The sequence below is a fragment of the Canis lupus genome, chromosome 9 (assembly GCF_011100685.1).
Source record: "Canis lupus familiaris isolate Mischka breed German Shepherd chromosome 9, alternate assembly UU_Cfam_GSD_1.0, whole genome shotgun sequence".
Lineage (NCBI taxonomy): Eukaryota > Metazoa > Chordata > Mammalia > Carnivora > Canidae > Canis > Canis lupus.
In genome coordinates, this window is record NC_049230.1 from 10,627,875 (window position 1) to 10,647,734 (window position 19,860).

Genomic DNA, 19,860 nt, shown 5'->3' on the forward strand with positions numbered 1-19,860 from the left:
CCTCCCCACCACACACACTCTTGGCAAACACTAATCTACTTTCCGTCTCAGTGCTTTGCCTATTATGGACAATGGGCTTCAACCTCTGGTTGGCATTGTTCTGCTGAATATATTTAAAGATACTGATGGAATACGTAGCTTCCTGGATACCTCCACTGGTTAATTCTCACATGTTACATTGATGTTGGTTTTGTTCTCCATCAAGATTTTTATGTCCTCCTCTCTTCCTTTCCACCTTCCCTCTGCCAACTGTCTGCACGGTAAAGTCCCAATTTCTTCATTTGAGTTTAAGATCCTTTAGCCTAAATTCCATCCTCCCAATAATTTTGCATTTTCTTACCTCCACATTTTTGTTTACATGTACTCTTCAAAAAGAATCCAGACTTTTCATAGTCTTTAAGACCAGATCCAATGCCACCTCTTCCATTGTATTTCCCCAGATCAATCCAAGAAGTTAAATCTTCTCCTCTTACTCCCTTTAGTTCCCAGTGTACCTCGCACCACTCCATGGCCCTTATAACTATGCATTCACCAGTGTCCTTTTGTCCTCCTTGACCACAAGCTCCTTGATTGATGATGGCACCATGTCTCTTTGTCACCCACAGTGCCTGGCACACTGTCAGCACACAGTAAGTGCTTTCTGAATGCAGATAGATGAATGAAAAGGAGATTGGATGAAGTACTCAAAGTAACTCCAACTCTGATAACCATTACATAGAGTTCGGGAATTAAAGACCAAAATAATACTGTCTACAATATTATAAATGCAGCAGTTTTACTAGGTAGTTCTAAACTTTGGATACAATAATAAATGCTAGGGAATTCTATACATTGTTGGAAATACACTTAAAGATCCTTGTGTTAGTAGAGAACTTATAAAATATATAATTATTGGTTTTTAAAAAAATGAAGACCATTTGCTCAGTCAAGTCAGGTTATTATTCTATTGAGATTTAGATGTTAATTGATATTCGGAATGTGGAATTTGAATTCAATAATTTCTCCTTTCTTGGCAAGCCATTATCTTCAACACTGCCACTCTTATCCTGTTATATGAAGGATTTATGATAATAAATCACCATAGTAATTATTTCTAGACACACAGGGAGATCCACATATAACTTGCATCTCTCCCAACACAGTTTACCAGTGTTCCTGCTGTCCCACCCAGTTTACTTTGAAAGTGGGAATTTCACTCAAACAAGCTTCTTTCTTTTGACATACGTCTTAAGGTATCATTAATGACTCATTGTGCAAACATTTTATGAAAGTTCTATCATGTTTGAGGTACATTGTTATACAGAAATTAATACGCTAAGTCCTCTTAGTGGATCTTATGGTTTGCTAATGGATAAAGATAGCTAAAAATAAGTTCAAAAGATGCATGCAGAAAAGGAGTTCAAGGAATGGTAAGATGTTAAAAGACTGGTTAAAAGTGTTTTTTTGAGAGGCGCCTGGGTGGCTCTGTGGGTTGAGCATCTGAATCTTGATTTTGGGTCAGGTCATGATCTCAGGGTCATTGGATGGAGCCCAGCACAGGGCTCTGCGTTCAGCAGGGAGTCTTCTTGAAGATTCTTGCCCTCTGCCCCTCCCCCCACTCACGTGTGCACACACTCTCTCTCTCTAAAAAATGAATAAATTTTTTTAAAAATGTGATTTTGGGGGGCATACTAGGTTTTATCTAATAAGCCCTATGAATGTCAAACCTGATCATTTCTCCCTTTTTAGTCTATTTACTGGGATGCTCAGAACCAATCTTTGTGGTCCACCTCTAGTCATATTATACTTTGAGTGACTAACTTACTTGGAAATTTATTGTATAAATTTGACATATTTATGGAACCTCTGACTTTTTCTTGCTTTGCCATTTTTATTTTCCCTTCATCTACTCTTTCTTTTGTATTTTATTTTTGCTTTTGTTTTCTTTTATGTATCTCTTTAAGCCACCTAAAAATGTATTTTAGGTGAAGTGGAACATAAGTAATAATGTTAAAGTAATTTGGAGAAAGGCATAGTAAAGAGAACTGTAGACTTTTTTGCACCTGTTCACTCAGAGCAGTTAATCACATTTTTAAGCGTCAGTATATCATTCAGCTAAAAACTGCAAAGGATGTTAATTAGAGAGGAAATATTTACATGCATTTTAATCATAGCATGCTGATTCACACACCCTAATTTGAATTATTTGGTATGATTCTAGTCATGTAAAGGAAAAACAAAATAACTAATTATAAAATCTGAAACCACTAAATATATGCTCTATGCTCACTTATAAATCTACCACTCAAATCTTCATCTGTATGAAGTTAAATTAATCAATGTATAGGTGAAGGCAATCTATACAGAGTTGATCTGCATTAATGTATTTTGAGGCAACGAAAGAACGATGTTTGTGGAGTCCACAACAGTAGTTGAAGTTCCCTGGCTGAATGTTTTGCATGTAATCTTCAGATGGGTCCTCAGGTCAGTCCCAGAGGCTTGTACTGTTCTCCTCATCTCACCAAGAATAAGCAGAGGCATAATGAGGTTCAGTACTAATGTTACAAGCACTACTGTATGTGCTTTGCCTACAATGACCCATTAATCCGCTCATAAAATCCATGTAGCAGGGCCTATTTATTTTTAATCTTCATTTCATAATTGAAGAAATAAGGGGCAGAAATGTTACATACGTTGTCCAAAGTGATACGGCTGGTGATCAAGTTGGGATTCAAAATCCAATAATCTGACTCTAGAGCCCATACCCTTAACCACTAAACTAGTCATTTCCCCAAATATGCTAAGCAAATGGCAGACATTCCTGTCCTATCCAAGGTCTACTTGTTGCCCTGGGATTCAGTTCAAACCACACCTAACTGATATTCCTTTTTTGCCGGCTTTAGACAGAATTGATTATTCCTTCCCCTGGGTCTTCCTAGCATTCTCTCTCATATATTTATAAGACTTTTCATATCTTCTTTTAATAATCTTCTAACATATATATTTGCCTTAAAAATATCATTTTCTTACTTAAATGTAAGGATTACTTAACGATGAAATAACTTTTATGAAATACACCTTGAAAATATAAATGAATCAATGAATGGACAAATGAAAAACCCTATGATATATACCCCTGGTTATTACTGACCTATTAAAATTTCATCAATGCCTGAAATTCCACAATTAGAGATTCATTACTTTGACCTAAATCTCTTTATCATTTGAAATGAAAAGATTTTGCAAAGAGTTGATACATTAATTTGTATGTGCTTTTTATGTTTTAATATAAACATACTTGTTAGATTCTTCCCTGAGAATAGTTTTGATGGAGCAAAGTGCAGATAGAACAACAAGACGATAATTCCTGGATAAAAATCATAGGAGATAATCTCTGAAGGAAGTTAAGGTCAGCTGAAGTAGATCCTAAATAATTAATTTTGTAGAATGGTTATTAGACCTTTCTTTTCTGGCCTGGCCTTTACTAACATTCTCAAACCTCATCTAAAGAAATATCTTCTAGAAATAAAATCCTCCCTTAAACCAGGGAAGTGGAGGATGACAAATTGAGGATATTGAGTAGATTCAAATTGACAGATTCATAAGATTTCAAATTGTAACCTGTGGTGCCCAAACTTAGATGGGCAACTGAATCACATGGCAGGCATTTGAAAATGTATCTTACCTGTGCCTCAACCCTCATAAATTTCATCTGAATCTCTACAGACTAAAAAAATAAAAACAACATGACCTCCTCCCTAAGATTCTAACAGAAACAGCTTGGCAACGGAAAGCAGATCTGCTTTTACAAATCAATGTTTTAGGATACACATCATCATATTTAACATGGAGTGTGTGTGTGTGTGTGGGGGGGTCCTAGCTCTAAAGATTTCTCCCTGCTTTCTAACACTTCAGGCCACAAATACCCTTAGTATTTGGATAGAGTGTATCCTTGACACTGTGGATTGCCCCAGGGCCAGCTTCATGGGTGCTCAACCTAAAGCAGTCACAAAGATCACAGTTAGAAGGATTCTGCTTGCTTTGGTAGAGCCACCTGCCTTAAATTCTTAGTAATTTTTTCTTAAATTTTTGTTAAATTTTTTCTTAAATTAAAGAAAAGAATTTTGAGAGAGTGCATGGATGGAGGTCAAAGCAGGCAGTAGTAGGGGCAGAGTGAGAAGGAGAGAGAGAATCCCAAGCAGGCTCCATGCAGCATCGAGCTAGACACAGGGCTCAATCTCACAATCCTGAGATCACGACCTAAGCTGAAGTCAAGAGTTGGATGCTTAACTGACTAAGCCACCCAGGCTCTCCTTTCTAATTTTTTTCTGTCTCTGCCTCTGTCTCTTCTCTCTCTCTCTCTCTCTCTCTTTTTAATAAGTAAGTATTTAAAAATTTTTTTAACATTTTTTATTTTGTACTACCCCAGTAAATTACATTGCTGGTCTAGGGTGGCATTTATTAGGTGTTAGTAGATGTTGTGGAATGTCGGTGGCAAATAGTGATCAGCAAATTTTTAGATCTAATTAAATAGATGACAATGAAGTAGTTAGTGAAGGGAGTCATTAAATATCTAGAGGATTCTTGAGCAATTCAGTTTACTTGGTGGACTTTACCTTGACTTTTAAAAAAGAAAAGAGAATTGAAGCAGATGCTCCCTAGCATCCCATCAAGTTCTAGTACTGTGGCAGAAACTGCTCTGTGTTCAACAAAACCGATTACCTTTTCTTCCTTAAACCACTGGACTACATTTTCCAACATGCCCTGCAAACAGGTGTGGTCATGTGTATTAATTTACTAAGGTTGTCATAACTGAGTACTGCAAACCAGATGGCTTAAATAACAGAATTTTCTTTTCTCACAATTCTGGAGGCTAGAAGTCCAAGACCAAGAAGTCAGCAGGGTTGGTTTCTTCTGAGGCCTGTCTTTGGGCTTCTCTCTGTGTGTCATCATGTGGTCTTCACTCTATATGGGTCCATGTGTAAATTTCCTCTCCTTATAAGGATACCAGTCATACTGGATTAGAACCCACCCTGATGACCTCATTTTAACTGAATTGCTTCTTTAAAGAAAAGTTATCTCCATATACACGAGATACAGGGGGTTAAGACTTCAGCATATGAATTTGAAGTGGGGGGTAAAATTCAGCTAATAATACCACATGATGAAGCTCCAATAAATAAAATATGAGTAGGAGTCTTGGATGCCCCTTTCAGGTCAATTCTATAGACACCTTGCACACATAGCCCTTCACTCTTTTCCCTCTTCCAGCTGCCGGGAATAGAGACCACTCCCTGGACAACCTTGAAAGCCATATATTGAAGACCTTATGGTCCACAAGGTAGAAGGAGCTTGGGTCCCTGATTCACAACCTAGAGAAGGGCCACTCCACCAGAGACACCCACATAGAAGTGTGAAAAGAATAATAAGCTGTTACTAGGTCAGGCTCTGCATTTCAGGAGTATATCTGTTATAGCAGCTAGTGCTACCATGACTAATATGATCATTCAATGAGGATTCAGAGATCACATTCATGTTTGCAGCCACTAATTCATAAGCAATGACTCGGTGCTGAAAACCATGGTAGGTAACATGGGACACAAAGAAATAAAAGGCATGGTGCTTACCCTTAACATTGCTGATAAGGCACAAAACATCAAAACACCATTAAAGGCTGAAATGTAGAGAAATACCTCCGAGTCAATGTTTCAAAAAGTGGTTTATCCCTGAAGGCTGGTAGAGGCAGAAAGGACTCGTCTGATGAGCTGGATGTTGGTTGATCTTGGCTTAAAGCCCGGGAGAAATTTCTATCAGTGAAGGGTATCCCAGGAAGGAGGACTATCAGGCAGGAAACCAAATGTGAAAAGAAGCCAGGCTAAAGTGAGAAATGACGAAAATTCTGCCCAACAGAAGCAGAGAATCCTGCCGGGGAGTGCTAGGCAATAAAGTAAAGCTCTAAGCCCACGCCAGACCCAGAAAAGCCTTGGGAGCTAGGTAATGACTTTAAGCTGCTTTACTCCAGCCCAGTGGCCAGCTCCAAACCTGATCGGGAAAATCCTTCAGAAAATCCTCCCTTCTGTCTTTTTTCATTGAACGTCTACCTCTTGCTTATTGTCTCCCCGCCCCCCCCAGCACTTATTTCTAGAGCTTGTGCTCAGATAAGAGGATAGAACCATAAAACACAACCTCTTCTCTGCAATGGCTCATTATTTCACTATCTGTTCTCTTTTGTTATTTTTATTGCACTATCATGTATGAGTCTCATCTAACCCCCATTTTATCTTAGGGTGTTTTTTTAAAATATAAAACTACCCCTAATTTTAAAAGATTGTCCTCTTGTCCTCATATATATAATACCACAGGGACTTAATTTGGGGTTCTGAAATAAAATATCATCATCATCCCCTTTTAACACCTTGCTTCTATCTGTTGCTACCTTAATTTGACTCTCTTGGTCAGCATCTCTGTCTTTCCCTTGGCCATTCATTGCAAGACTCCAGCCAGCATTTCCTGCAGCACTCAGTAATGCCACAGTAATAGTTTTTCCATTGAAAAATACCACAAGTACAATATTTCCAATGGAAACACCGCAAGAACAGTGTTTCCACTGAACGTACCACAAGGAGAGTGCTTTTGTGGTATCTAAATTCTGAGATGAACTCGTAATGTTCATCTTGGATTCATTATAACTAGAGCCCCTACTTTCTGGAAAGCGCTGAAACAGGGATGGAATTTTTATTTGTAGTTAAAAAAAATACAATAAAAATAAAAGTTGGATGATGCCAAGACAATTTTGCACTTGCTTTTGTGAGTAAAATATAAATAGATTTAGCAAGTAAAAGAATGAGGAAAAACTTCATAAAAAATGTACAGAGAAGCTTAACAGCTGGAAAAGCGTGTGTGTGTGTGTGTGTGTGTGTGTGTGTTCGAGTGTGTGTGTGTGTGTGTGCATGTGATAACATTTAAGCAGCTCAGCAGCTGGGAAAGCAACAACCTGTAAAAACACTTAACATTTACAGCCACTCAGTGGCTGGAAAACCAACTTCTCATAAAATCGATTTAACATTTTGGTCACTGTTGAAGACATTTAATGCATGCATGTTTATATATCTGTGTTTATATTGTAGCCCCATGGATTTCAGTGGGTTTTAATAGCCATAAGCTGGAAGAAACCATTTGAAAGCGTTGAGGGCATATATGTTTCTGTACCCTTAACAATAACAGTATTTACCAACACGTATAAATGGGTTGTAGATATATTGGTAAGTGTACCTAGAGTTGGATTAATTACAGTCTTTTTATTAACTTTTGTCTTTGTACCATCTCACTGATCTGTAGTGTCCTACTTTTGAAAGTCATTTTTTTTTTTAAATTTCCAGTTGGAATTATTCTCTTATTTTCCAGGAGTTTAAGACTAAGCTTCTTAAATCCTGATCTGCCTGTAGTTTGGCAAACAAAGTTATCTGTCAGGATAGTCCAATTTTTTCCATTTCCCTTGTTATGTCTTAAATCAATTCGGTTAAGGAGGGTAACATTTTGCTATTCTTTTTCTTTCAGTCTTTTTTCCTGGTTAGTGCCACAAAGTGAACTTGATTACCAACTGGTCAAAGAGAATTTCATTTTTTAAATGAGGAGGGGGTGTATATCTGAAAAAAGTCATTTAAAATTTTTTGCTTAAAAATTTCTGAAGTCAATAATACTGGAGCAAGGTATACAGGAAAGATGCTAAAACTCTAACACATAGCCTCTCATTTTAGAGATACGTGTCCTTGGAGATGAAAAGTCACAACATCTGAAAATCTGACACTTCACATTTCTACATGTAAAATATAGATAATTGTGCCTGCTTTAACTACCTCCCGACATTATTGAGACTCAAATGATGTACTGTGTAGAAATGTGTTTAGGTGATGTCAGAGCACTAGACATAAAATATTATTATGACAATGTTAACATTATAACTCTGATGAAAACTTTAATGTATTAGAAGTAAAAGCTTAATCAAAATTGTAATGAGGTATATGTTCCTACGTTCCCATTAAGTGGACATTTTTGTCCCTTTGGAAGGTGGAAGTTAGAGAACCTGGAAAGTCAAGAGAGAAGTCATATAGTTGAGCATGAAATGGTCCCCTCTGAATCTAGTAGTTATTTTCTTGGGCTCCTTTCTCTAACCAGAGCCTACCTCTGAGCAGGTACATTTAAATGGACTAATTATTCTCAACCTATTTTCTTTTACTTAAGGTTTGAATATTTTTTTCTGTTGGAAGAAAGGCTTTATGATTATTTATATCAGTGTTTTTTCAAAGCCACTCTGGGAGGGGTAAGATCTAGATGACTATTCTAATTTTCACTAGAGCAGAGTAAGTATGATTAAGGTTTTCTCTTCATCTTCTTCCTTCTCTTCCTTTTCCCCTCTTCCCATGCCTCCTTTTCCTCCTCCTTCTTCTTTTTCTACTTCTATTTCCTCTTTATCCAAGAATAAAATCTCCCCTGAAAAATGGACTACAACCATCTTTTTCTTACAAGTCATTTTCATGTCATGGAACACCAATGACATTATTATACTTGGTGTCATGATCTCAGTGAAGGGTTCTCCCCCCAGAATGAGTAGAAAATCCTTAACAGACAAATAGTGATAGAGAGTTGAAATTTCAATTCTCAGCAGTTCCCTGAATTTCTAGGCCACTGTCTTGCCCAGTTTAAAAACAAAAATGGATAATTAGCCAGCATTTAAAATATAAAAGACTATAAATCTGGAATCTTTCATTCTAGCTAGGAAAACCAAAATCTAACCTTTCTCTTACTTTATAATTGAATAAAGTTCAAGTGGTACTAGAAGTAAAATATGAAAGAGAAAAGTTCTCAAATGTTACTCATCTGGAGTTCCTGAAGTCATTCTTCACTTCCCATAGAAACCTTACTGTCTTTCAACAGAGTGGAAGTAAAAGTAAGATTTGGGGAGGGATGTTACTGAATTTGCCTATGACTTCATAAAGATGCTTATTTGGTGCTCAAGCATAGGGTTACACTTAAGACATTGTATTAAGAAAGGAGCAAATAGCAATATGCCTTAGTAGCAAAACTCATAAAAAATGTTTCTGTTTTTGTTTTTTAAGTTTAAGCTAGAGAGGCGTGAGCTAACACCACAAAAGGTCTCAACCAATGCCTGGGTTCTAGGTCACCAGGCAGGATTTCCACGGAGCTCAAACCGCTGTCCTTCCCTCCCTCCCTGGAGAAATCCAAATAGTGCAGGTTAACCACAGACCCCAGTGCTGTGCAGTCATGCTTCCTGTGCGTAAGTGGCAAGGCCTTTGATAATAAGGAGACTTCCAAAGTTTGAAAGTTGTAAACAAGATAAATCAAGAGCTACTATGGCAGAATCAGAAGAAGGAAATGGGACTGGAGAGTCAGTAGTCTAACTGCTCCCCTCTATTCTTCTACTAAAGCAAAGAGGGCATCGTTTAGACACATGGACATTGGGTAATGGGTGATTGCATTTAATTAGGCTTCCTAAAGAGAGGCATACAATGTAGTGTAACCTTGGAAGGACTACATTTAAAAGGTAGAGGAATGGGAAGATGGTTGCTTCTATGGCTTAAAGGAAACTAAATCTCTCATTATGGTCAGTGTGTAAACAATCATTATTTGGTAAAGAACAACAGTTGGTCTGCTAGTCTACACCTCAAGCTTACAAGATTCAAGAAAATCTAATTGCTAAGTGGAATTTTTATTGAACAAAACAGGTAATTTATGCACATCAGGAGTTGCACATAATGTATCAACACTTCTACACTGGCCAAAAAGTTTTACCTCAGAGACACACAGGTAGAGATGAAAAGAAATCGGCAGGGAAAGAGTATGTGAGGATAAGAAACAGCAAGCAGCTCCAGCGAAGATATAGTTGGATCTCAGAGGGAAAAAAAAAAAAAGCTAAAATGAAAGAAGAGGAGGGCAGGGAGAGCAGAGGAGAAACTTCTGGAAAAAGATACTCTCTTGGCAAGATGAATGGAAAATAAAACTACAGAATGAAAGACTGCTTAAAAGAGCAGTCCCTAATCTTCTGCCAACAGAGGCTAATTTGTATTTCTGGAACTAGCAGAAAGGATGTCAGCTGAAACCCATGTTAGAGCCACCTTGCAGCAAATGTTCCACTGCACATGTGTAGTCAGGAGGGTGTGGAATGAATTTAGGTTTCATAGAGTGAAGAATGACTTCAGGAACTCCAAACATCCCATTCCTGAGCTTCAACTTCAGAACATATGCTCTTTCTTTCTAATTGCACATGGGAAATAAAGAGAACGGACACTGGGCTGTCAATTAAAATCTAAATTTGCCTCCAAGTGAAGAGAAATAGCACCCATCCAGCCATAAGTGCTTCTTTAATGAGGTATGAAGGACTAAGCTTGACAGCAAGAAAAATATTCCAGTGGAGAGTTCTAAGAACAGACTATATACTCACTTTAGATTTGCATTCTCATTCTTTAACTTGTTTTTAGTTTTTGTGAAAGGTGATTACTTTATGCTCTTCTTTTTCCACATTGCTTTCCATGTCATGATAACCACTCAATTGTAGATCCCTAGAAAGTAACTCCTGCTTTGGACTTTCCTCCCTCCTTTCCTCTTTTTCTCACACTCTTCCTTATAGCCTTCTTGTACATTCAGTCGAAAATGCAAATTCTATTGAATTTTTGCAAAATGAACATACCCTGTAAGCATAATCTGCATTCAGACTACAAAATAGAATATTTCTAGTATTACAGAAGCTCTGAATGTCCCCCCTTCAAGTTACTGCCAAAGATAAACATTGCTATAACTTATAATCTATAACTATATAGAGTTATACTATATTAGACTATATTTTAACTTTATATAATTAGACTATATTAATTCATACACACTATTCTCCTTTATGTTTGGCTTCCTTTTTCTAATATTGTGATTGCAACAGTCATCTATATTGTTGCAAAGAAATGATGGATTGTTCATACTCATTCACTCTTCATTGTATGGACATACAATTTTATTTATAGGCTCTTTTATTAATAGATATCATTGTACTTTTTTGGTGAATTTGTGTATATACAACTTCTGGGTCTCTACCTAGAGAATTGGAATTGCTGAGATACAAGCTATAACTATCTCACCTTTAATAACCATTTTGATATCATCTTTGTCAAGTTCCTATTCAAATACTTTACCTGTTTTTTTCTATTGCTTTTCTGCCTTTTCACTGTCTTACTGGTTTATTTTGAATGAGTTAGCAGTTCTTAATTTAAAGTAGCTCAATTATCCACTTTTTAGCATTTTTATGGCTAATTAGCTTTTTGTATCTGATTTAAGAAATCTTTGCCTACTTAAAGATCAGGAAAATATTTTCCTGTGCTTTCTTCTGGAAGTTTTATTTAATTTGCCATTTAGATTGATTTTTTGTGTGTGGTGTGAGGTAGGGGGTATAACAATGACTGCATCCACATAATTAATGAGCAGGAGAGAACTGAGACCACCTAGGACATGACTTAACTATTTGTTCCAAGAAATTCCTACAAAAAAATTCCTCCAGGCAAATATTTTACTTATCTAGGAAAGTATCTTTCCTGTCAATATAATAGATTTCTTACCTGAGCAAGCAGTTCATTTATAAAACATCAATTTACTTTTCTAGGCTCATTTTAAGACTTTCTCTGTCCACCGTCCTAAACTATTATGGCATGGATTGTTCTAATCTCAACCTGTTCCCAACCTTGAAAGATCTAATGTTAACCACTTGGGTCCAAGTCCCAAAGTCTCAAATACCTTGCTCTGACATAAATCTAATAAACCTAGTGTCCTTAATCAAAGGTTTTAGAGTGATCTTTTCAGGAGTTGATAGCAGACAGAGGAAAGATGTGTTTAGCATCTTAGAGAAACCTAGCTGACTTAGCTCCACTATTGAGAAGACTATCCTTGTTGTCCATTGATCTCACTTTTGTTATAATTAAATAACCATACATGTGTATTCCCTTTTTATGCTTACTCTTCTGTTCTATTTCTCTACTTTATGTCAATCATCAATACTATGGCATTATAATGAATCTTAATATCTGGGATTCTGCATCTCTCAGCTTGGTTGTTCTTTGAGGCCTTCTTGGCTAATTTTAGCCCTTTGTATTTCCAACAAAGTTCTGGAATCAGCTTGCTGGTTTCCAGAAAGCACCTCCAGGGATTCAATTTGATCTACTGATAACTTTGGGATGAATTGTAATCTATAAACTATTGGATCTTCTAAATACATGGGTATTTATTTAAATCTTCTTTAGTTCTCTCACTAGTGCTTTACAGTTTTCTGTGTAGATATTTTGTACATCTATCATTAGATTTATTCCTCAGCATTCTATATGATTGATTAAATTATACATGTTATTTTCATTCTATTTTCTATTTATTGTATCCACAGATCTTCCTAAATGGCTTATTAATGCAAATTCTTTATCTGCAGATTCTTATGGATTGTCTACTTATGCAATCATGTCATTTAAAAATAAAGATCATTTTTTCTCTTTCCAAACTGTATGTGTGTGTTTTTTTAAAAAAGATTTTATTAATTCATGAGAGACAGACAGAGAGAGAGAGAGACAGGGACATAGGCAGAGGGAGAAGCAGGCTCCCTGCAGGGAGCCTGATGTGGGGCTCCATCCCAGGACCCCAGGAGATCATGTCCTGAGCCAAAGGGAGATGCTCAACCACTGAGCCCCTGTGTATGTGATTGAATAAGTTTTGCAAGCAAAGCATCATTTTCCTTTAGTGCAATATATCTGATCAATGTGTTTTGGCTGTTTTTTTGTGGATTTGATGATTGACAAGAAGAAAGATTTAACTCCTTTGAATTCCCATAATTAATAGTCCTTGGAACATTGGAAGCAGAAGACCTGAATTCAAGTCTATTAAAAAAATGATGTTCAAAGGGTAAAATTATGAATTTCATATGAATCCACAATAAGCATATGTAAATTTTTGTCTTATTTAACTAATTAATTAATAAGGAAACCTATAAGATGTTAAAATCAGTTCAAAAGAAAAGTCACAACACAGATACAAAGGCAATCAGAAATGCTGAAATAAATTTGCTAATATGATGCAAAATGGGTCAATATCCATCAGGAATAAAATGTAATATTTGAGGGGCACCTGGGTGAATCAGTCAGTTTAGCCTCAGACACTTAATTTCAGCTCAGGCCATGATCTCAGGGCTGTGGGATCAAGCCCCATGTGGGGATCAACACTCAGCATGGAGTCTGCTTGTCCCTCTCCCTCCATTCCTCCCCTTCCTCATGTTCTTCTCTATCTCTCTAAAATAAATAAATAAATAAATAAATAAATAAATAAATAAATAAATAAAATCTTAAAAAAAAAAGTGAAACCTGAGTCATCTTTTCACAGTTTGGAAATCAATTGCAAATCCACCAGACAAAACTCATTTGCATCTCAGCAGATAAGAAGCATTGGTGTTCTCCTCTGTCTTCTACAACTTAGAGAATTATAAAATGGCTGTCAATAAGAGGCTCAGATTTCCATACTAAATATCTAACATTTCATTAAAAGGACATCCAATAATCAAATATTCATTTTAATATCTGTTGTGTTTGTTCTTGACAATCTATAGAATGTGTGATTTGGGCACCTGAATTAACATCCCTAACAATCAGCTTTTCCATCCGTAAACTAAGAATACTAATTTTTATCTTAAGAGTATTGGGAGGATTCAATGAGGTAATTGTTATGAATACATTTGAAAATGATAAGGACCTATAAATGTAGTTTTATTTAAATATACCATGATATTATCCTTACAGTAAATACTTATTTTAAGAGGTACCAATTCAAATTCATTCCCAGTCTTCATTATGCTGCCACACATTTCTCATTAGCGCTTTCTCAATTCCACCATAATTCTCCATTTTCAGGGGTTGGGCTTGACTTTTGCTATTCAAACTCTCTCCAAGATTCTAGGATAAATGCTTGCAATTTGAAATTCATATTCTCTTTGTCCACACATGAACACCTTTGAATAATAAACTAAGGACACTGCTTAAGGACTAAGGCATAAGTAATAGGATTAATGCATATTAAGAAGTGAGTGTGACCCAGTATTGTGCTAGGTTTCCTATGCACTGTATTTAATATAATTCAACACTTTTAACAGTCCTTCAAGCTATCACCCTCAAGGAGAAACTAAAGACCAGAAAGTTTAAGTAGTTGCTCTGAAATAGTACATAGTGGATTTGGGTTATAAATTCAGGTGATACAATTTCAAAGTCCATTTCATTTTTCTATATTTTGCATAAGAAAAGTAAAGGTAAGCGAGCTGAAAAACAATGACTCTCTCTAAATTAAACCAAACCAAATTAACTTCTGATTTCCATGTCCTTAGAATGAAGACACATGCTTACTGGCATTCCTATTCCTATACGTAGAGTATAACCTTAACTTGGTAAAACCTTAACTCAGGACTATAAAGATGCAACTTCATTATCTTCTACCTTTTTATGGTTTCTGATGAGAAATCTACTTTCTTATGTTTCTTTGTTTCATTTTTCTCTCTAGCAGAGGGAGGACCTGCAGAGTCTTTCTTTCTTTGCTTTCTTATGGCCAGGAAATCCAGCTGATTCTCAATAAATATATTTCTGATGTAATTGCTAAGCTCAAGAAATATGATTCTAATACTCATTTGCTAACATATTGAGTGCCAATGTATTATGTTGCTTTACATAGATTTTTCTTTTCTAATATATATCAGTCAGTATATTATCAAGTATGTTATTTGAACTCAGGTCAACATTTTACCAGAATATTTCTTTTGTAACTTTTATTATATTTCTGCTACTTTGGCTTATAAATGTTTATATTGATACTATAATGAATACTAAAATGGTTTTATAGAGATCTAAATATACAAGTATATATAGATGTAGGTGTAAATATAGATGAATATATGTAGCTATGTAGGATATCTATCCACTGATATATATATATACACAATATATACATATACAATATATATTTCCATATCCATTTCCATTTCCATATATACATTTTCCATATCCATATATCCATACATGGAAATCAAGACAATAGTTTTACCTTTTTAAAATTTAACTAGTTTTTTCGAGAAAGAGCACAAGCAGGGGAGGGGCAGAGGAAGAGGGAGACAGAGAGAGAAAGAATGTTAAGCAGGCTCCACCCACAGCTTGGAATCTGACATGGGGTTGGATCTCATGACCCTGAGATGATCTGAGCTGAAACCAACTGAGCCACCCAGACACCACAATAATTTTACTTTTATTGCTATTTTGCTGGAGGGGAAAAAAAGTAAATATAAAGTGACTTTCTCAAGTTGACTAAATTGCTTTAAAAATGAAGAATAGAAGGCAGCTGGTTGACTGTCATTGTTTCTAGCATTTAATTTTTCTGGAACTTCATAGTGACTGTGAGAGGGTCACAGAATGTGATTCTAAAGGAAACCTCACACATTGTGCAAATTCCCTCATGGTGAGTGTGCCCGTGGGCACAGGAGCTACCCAATCTGAATTTTATGCATTTGCAAAATGACTGGATATACCTCAAAGGGTGTAAATCTTAGCAAATTATCTCTTTCTCTTTCTGTCTCTGTCTCTATCTCTCTCTCTCTTTCACACACACACACACACACACACACACACACAGTCAAATAATGGATGAGGCAGCAGTCTACCAGAAGGGTGTGCTGGCATATATAAGCTAGGTGTGGGACAATGGTTCTCAATCATGGCTACAAGAATGACTTGGATTTGTTAAAGAACTAGTCTATTTCCAGAAATTTTAATTCAGTTGTTCTGTTCCTGCCACCAATTTTTTAAAGCTCCCAAGTGATTCTAATGTATAGCTAGGACTAATACACACTTGCTATAGGGCTTTTAATAAAATCAGAAGGGAAGAGTCATTTCAAATGAGACACAGGATGATATCCCTCAATGAACTCTCAGTTTCCTCAGGGAACTGCACCAGGTTCCAAAAGAGAAGGCAGCTGTAATGAACTAAATGGACTGAGGAAACAGCCGGGTCATTGAGGATGTTCTAAGAGAATGAAAAGATGAGGTGATATCACCTTGTGTCCTAGAAACAGAGTAGTACACAAATAAGGTGTCCTTTTGCCAAATTTCATTGTGGTGAATCAATGTTGGTGTCCAAAGATTCCAACTGGAGTTGCATGCACGTTAATACTGGGGATTGCTTGTTGATGGTCAAGAGCAAGATGGGCTAACTAATTTTCAGGGGCTAGTGTACAATAAAATGACCCCCCCCCATTAAAAAATTACTAAGCATTCAAGACATCAACAACAGGCTGTTAAATCAAGCACAGGGCTTATCAAAGTGCAGCAACTGGAACTCACCAGGCTAACTCTGAACAGTATGACAGAGGAGTTGCTTTGAAACATCTTGGAAGATGTTCATATTTCCAGTGCATAATCGAAAGTAGTTGCAAGACAAGGGAGATACTGAGGGCATTTGAAATTCCAGTGACCTTGATGTTGTGAACTTTGTTAAAGAAAATGGTTTGCATATTTTTAGCAGATTTAACTTGTTAAAAATGTCTGTCTTGATTTCATAGAGTAAAATCCATGATTTTTGAGGGGCACCTGGCTGGCTCAGTCCATGGATTATATGACTCTCAGTCTCAGAGTTGTGAGTTCCAGCCCCATGTTGGGCATAAAGCTTACTTTTAAAAAACCAAAACCTTTTTAAAAAAGGGGGAAAAAGGAAAAAAAATATTTATGGTGTATAGGTCAGCTTTTACCATTAAACATAGTGTTGACTTTAATTTGGGAAAGATATTTTTTCTGGGTAAAGAATTCTGGATTGATAGGTTTCTTTGTTTTTGCCTCTCAGGACTATAAGATGTCACTTCATTATCTTCTACCTTATATGGTTTCTGATGAGAAATCTACTTTCTTATGTTTCTTTGTAAGGTCTCATTTTTCTCTGAATGTCTTCAAGATTTTCCCTTAGTGCAAATATGACATGGCTAGGAGTATACAGTGTGTGTGTGTGTGTGTGTGTGTGTGTGTAAATTTAATCTGCTTGTTCTCTGACATGCATGGAGCCACATTTTGCTGCCTGTCATATATTCTGGAAAATTCTGAAAGAAGAAGCCATTACTTTTTTACCTATTTCTCTTTTTTTTTTTTTTTTTTGCTTTTTTATAAAAGATTTGTTTATTTATTTGAGATAAAGCATGAGTGGGAAGGGCAGAGGGAGAGGGAGAGAGAATCTCAAGCAGACTCAATGCTGAGCATGGAGCCCGACAAGAGGCTCAATCTCGCAACCTGGAAATCATGACCTGAGCTGAAACCAAGAAGCAGACACTTAACCAACTGTGCCACCTAGGTGACTTTTCTTCATCTTTGTCTTATCCCCATGTCTCTGCCTTCTCCTTCTGGGATTTTAATTATTTGTGTATTTCATCATTTAATATTGTTACATGGTTCTTCCATATTCCATTCTGCTTTATTTATTTATCTAATTTTATCTATCTGTTCTCTTTGTGTTTCAACTTGGGAAGATTTGACAGACCAATCTGCACATTCACTAATTCTTTCCTTGACTTTGTAGAGTCTACTGGCAAACCCCTCTGGTTGAATAGTGCCCCTTCCCCCATATTCATGTCCTTTTTAAGAACCTAAGAATGTGACCTTATTTGGAAATAGTGTTGTCACAGATGTAATTAGTTAAGACACACAGGAAGAATACTATGTGACAACAGAGGAAGAGATTGGAATTATGGTTCCACAAGCCAAAAAATACCAAAGATTGCCAGCAACCACCAGAAACTAGGAGACAGACACAGAACTCCCTGTGAATACCCAAGAAGGAACTAACTCTTCTGACACCTTAACTTTAACATCTAGCCTCCAAAACTGGGAGACACTAAATTTCTGATGTTTTAAGTCAGGTTGTGATATTTTGTTATGATAGTTCTAGGAAAATAATACACTATCTGAGCCCTTCTTTAGCTTTGTTACTATTTTATCCTTCTAGTATTTCCATTTGATTCTTTTTACAGTTTCCACCTCTCTGTGGAAATCATCTACCCAAACCTACGTTTTTCCTCCTTTCATTACTTTTCATAGTTGTATTAAATTGCATTGATTAGTTTCAACATCTGTGTCATATCTGAATCTGGTTCTGTTCACTGTGTTGTGTCTTGGCAGTGTGCTATGTGGACTTCATTTGTTTGGTTTGTTTTTTTAGTTTGTCTTGTAATTTTTTCTTGAAAGCCACCCATTTTCTGTAGGACACCAAAGACTGAGGTAAGTAGATTTTTATGTTTGGAAAGGAGCTGCTGTTTCCTTCTGTTGAGTATTTAGGGTGGGGTTTGAGTCAGTCTAGGGCAAGAGCTGAGCTGGGTTTGGGGTTTGTTGTTGCTACATTGTTGCTTCAGTGCACCACAAGTCAGCTTTTGCTAATAGTACCTTGTGTTTAGGGTAGTTGGCCAGAGGGTTTTTTTTCTCTCCTCCATTTCTTTTCAGCTCTCAGCTCTCTCTTTGCACCATGTCCCAGAAAGGGTCTTTCTCCTTGTTTTTGTCCCTCACCTTGCAATATTTCACTGTACTGTACTTGTTATTCAGTGCTTATTAACTTGCATGGGGTGGGAGTAGAATTCTTATTGTTTTGGACAAGCCTTGGGTTTAGGCATATACCATAGTGCATGTCCGTAGGTCTTGGAGATCTGGCCTTTCTGTGTGCCTGTTTCACCATCAGTTTTTCTTGCCAATGTATATGTCCATGCTTCTCTCAGGCTTAGAGGATTTCCTTTTGTTCCCTTCCCACAGCTGCAATGAAGTTGAGACCTAAGGTCTAGAGCACTCCTGGCCCACCATGCCTCCCACACAGTCAGGCTCTTATTGCAAAGATGAAATGGGGGCCTTTGTGCTCTTCTCACAGTGACTCTTGCTCTCCTTCCTCAAGACCTGCACAGTTAGGGGTATTTTCTCAGGATCCTCTGTCCCTGTCTCTTTGCCTTGTCTTATAAACAATCATATTGGATTAAGGGAACAACTTACTTCAGCATGGTCTCATCTTAACTAATTACATCTGTGACAACATTATTTCCAAATAGGGTCACATTCTGAGGTTCTGGAAAGGACATTAATTTGGGGGAAAGGAGCACTGTTCAACCAATCTTTATTGCAAGCATCCACTGAAATCCATAGAGAAGAGCCTGCCAGTGGGTGTAAACTGTTCCTATATTGGCAGGCTCCAGCATCTCCACGCTCTCTCCAGCCCACACTGGCCTCAATGCATGAAGAATTCTAGCTGAAGTTACCTGTGTTTGCCCCAGGTAAACAAATGTATGGATCTCTTTTCTCTCTGCAAGTGCCTATCTCTCCTTAGATGTGGGGCTAGTTCATTGCTGGGTAACCTCAGTTCTCTTATGAGTTTGAGAAAAATCATGAAATCAGTTTGTCTAGCACTTTTTGTTGTTGTTTTAGGGTAGGGAGCTATGCTTTTCCTACTTTATTCCCAACTAGTAACCAGAAGTCAGAGATGTTTTAGCTACTGTTTTTTTTTTTAAGATTTTATTTATTTATTCATGATAGACATAGAGAGATAGAGAGAGAGAGGCAGAGACATAGGCAGAGGGAGAAGCAGGCTCCATACTGGAGCCCGACGTGGGACTCGATCCTGGGACTCCAGGATGACGCCCTGGGCCGAAGGCAGGCGCTAAACCACTGAGCCACCCAGGGATCCCCTTAGCTACTGTTATTATGACCTTGTTTATGACCAGTTTTGCAAGTCCTGAATTAATATGGGTGTTATAACTTTGCCCTGAGACCATGTAGTATGTAGTATGTAGTATGCCATGTA

At 36.9% G+C, this 19,860-nt stretch overlaps 1 long non-coding RNA gene across 11 annotated transcripts in view; it reads right to left on the reverse strand.

Annotated features, from left to right (window-relative positions):
* LOC106559255 overlaps positions 1–19,860 on the reverse strand; it is a 123,198-nt gene that overhangs the window by 84,707 nt on the left and 18,631 nt on the right. The window lies entirely within an intron of this gene.